This window comes from Colobus angolensis, unplaced genomic scaffold, assembly GCF_000951035.1.
Source record: "Colobus angolensis palliatus isolate OR3802 unplaced genomic scaffold, Cang.pa_1.0 Scaffold3, whole genome shotgun sequence".
Taxonomy (NCBI): Eukaryota; Metazoa; Chordata; class Mammalia; order Primates; family Cercopithecidae; genus Colobus; species Colobus angolensis.
In genome coordinates, this window is record NW_012116265.1 from 17,926,088 (window position 1) to 17,928,609 (window position 2,522).

General features: G+C 49.8%; 1 protein-coding gene across 1 annotated transcript in view; it reads left to right on the top strand.

Annotated features, from left to right (window-relative positions):
• The first annotated feature begins 2,234 nt into the window (after positions 1-2,234).
• The window catches only part of TGFB3 (transforming growth factor, beta 3), a 25,536-nt gene continuing 25,248 nt past the window's right edge, over positions 2,235-2,522 (top strand). The window contains exon 1 of the mRNA XM_011949524.1: positions 2,235-2,433. The gene's annotated coding sequence lies outside the window, so the exon portion shown is untranslated. The remainder of the gene's footprint in view (positions 2,434-2,522) is intronic.

Genomic DNA, 2,522 nt, shown 5'->3' on the forward strand with positions numbered 1-2,522 from the left:
TGGCCAGGTCCCTGGCACTGGTTGGCTGAGATCCACAGGAGATGGGCTGATGGCCCGGAAAGCAAACAACATTCCCAGTATTATGTTGAGGGGAATGTCTGGATGGCTACAGTTTAAAAGTAAGGATTTGGAAGTGGGAGTAGCACCCCTAAAACCAGATTGCAAGTATTTCTTAAATACCCAGTAAATTACTCAGTTCAATCACACGTTACTGGATAGGACTGCGCGTTAGCATGCCTGTGACAGCAGGAGCGCTGGCCTGGATGTCAGAAGAGCTGTGTTCTCATCTTAGCTCTGCTGATAACTACCTGTGTAGCCAGAGCAGAGCCCTTTTCGGATATCAGTTTCCTCCCTTGTAATTACTTTAGAGATTATCTCTAAGATCCTTTGTTAACTTGCTTCTCAGTGAGAATACTTTGTTTTTTAATCTGAAGAAACATTCATTGCCAAAAATCCAAGACAGATGAAATATAGGCTCCAATGAATCCCTTGTTCCCTTCTTCTTTGGCACCAGATGAGGAAAAAGGGATTAATCTTTGGATTTTTCTATTTCTTGTAAGCTCACAGCATACCACCATCACCTTATAGTCAGTTTCCGGACCTTCACCTCCACTTCTTCCCCAACTTGCTGAAAACAGCAGGCAAATGGTCCTCACTCTGGGCAGAGAGGTACCCTGCAGTAGTGGCTTCCAGACCTTGCTAAGCACCTGAATCACGTGTGAGGTTTGTCAAGAAACAGAGATGCCAGGGCCCCATCTCTGGAGACTCTGATTTGGTAGAGGTGGAGTCCGAAAAAGCATAACTGTAATAATTTTCCTTTCTATCTTGCAACTGTCTGCTCAAAGGCCTTTCCTTATCACCCTATTTTATTTTATTTTATTTTATTTTATTTTTATTTTTATTTTTTTGAGACGGAGTCTCGCTCTGTCGCCCAGGCTGGAGTGCTGTGGCCGGATCTCAGCTCACTGCAAGCTCCGCCTCCCGGGTTCACGCCATTCTCCTGCCTCAGCCTCCCGGGTAGCTGGGACTACAGGCGCCGCCACCTCGCCTGGCTAGTGTTTTTTTGTAGTTTTTAGTGGAGACGGGGTTTCACCGTGTTAGCCAGAATGGTCTCGATCTCCTGACCTCGTGATCCGCGCGTCTCGGCCTCCCAAAGTGCTGGGATTACAGGCTTGAGCCACCGCGCCCGGCCTTATCACCCTATTTTAAACTGCAACATCCCCCAACCTAGGCACTCCCCATCCTCCTTCTCTGCTTGATTTTCTGCCATACCACGTTTGTTTGTTTGTTTGTTTGAGACACGATCTTGCTCTGTCGCCCAGGCTGGAGTGCAGTGGTGCAATCTTGGCCCCCTGCAAACTCTGCCTCCCTGGCTCAAGTGATTCTCCTGCCTCAGCCTCCCAGGTAGATGCCTGTGCCAACATGCAGGGCTAATTTTTCTATTTTTTGTAGAGACTGGGTTTCACAGTGTTGCTGGGGCTGGTCTCGAATTCCTGAGCTCAAGCAATCCTCCCGCATGGGCCTCCCCAAATGCTAGGATTATAGGCGTGAGCCACTGCACCTGGCCCAGCACTTTTTACCGTACTACATCATTTACATATTTATTTAGTTTATTGCCTCCTCCACTGCCCCACCCCTGCCTCTAAAATAAAATTTCCATGAGGGCAAAAGTTTTGTTTTGTTCACTGATACTATTCACAGAGACTAGAACAGTGCCTGGTGTACAGTAAACATTAAACTTTTTGTCAAATTTCAGAGGCAGTATAGCATAGTAATTAAGTCCACAGACTCTGGCAATGTCCTGGGTCCAAATCTCAACAGCTGACACCTAATAACTATGTGACCTTGGGCAAGTTACTTTTGAAGTTTCTACCCCTAGGTTTCCTCATTGGTTATGCAAATGAAAATAATGCCTACCCAAACTAGACAGCCTGTGTAAAACATCGCCTCCAGCGCTCACAAGCAGTGTGGGCTTAAAAAGAAAAAAAAAAATCTCTATGGCTCAGTATCCTCATCTGTAAAGTGACCTACCGCTGTGCTGGGATACAGTGAACAGCCCCTTCAGTTGGTGGCCTGGAAGTCAGACCTCTCAGAAAGGGTCCAGGAAGGCTGGAGTGAGATGGGGTGGGAGCGGCACTCACTCTCAGGAAAGTTCAGTTCAGATGCAAGCCCTGTGTTGCGGGGTACGGGGAGCCACGTGCCCTACCCTCCCGCGGCTGCTCGTGGGAAAAGGCCTAGAGGTTCGGGCCGAGAAGAGGAGCGAAAGCAGAGAGCCGACTTCCCCTCACCCATCTGGGAAATGGGCTCGGGCCAACTGCTGACTTCGCGCTCGCTGGCGCAGCTCCCTGCGGAGCCCTCGGCGGGGAGGGAGGCTGAACATCTGGATGACATTTCTGCGAGAGCGGCTGCGGAGCAGCGGCTGGGGAGGGAGAGGTGCGCTCGTGCGCACGTGGGATCGAGAGGGAGGCGATTCGTCGGGGCCCGGGTCTTGTTTTTCTCGCTCTCTACCGCAGCCCCTTCTC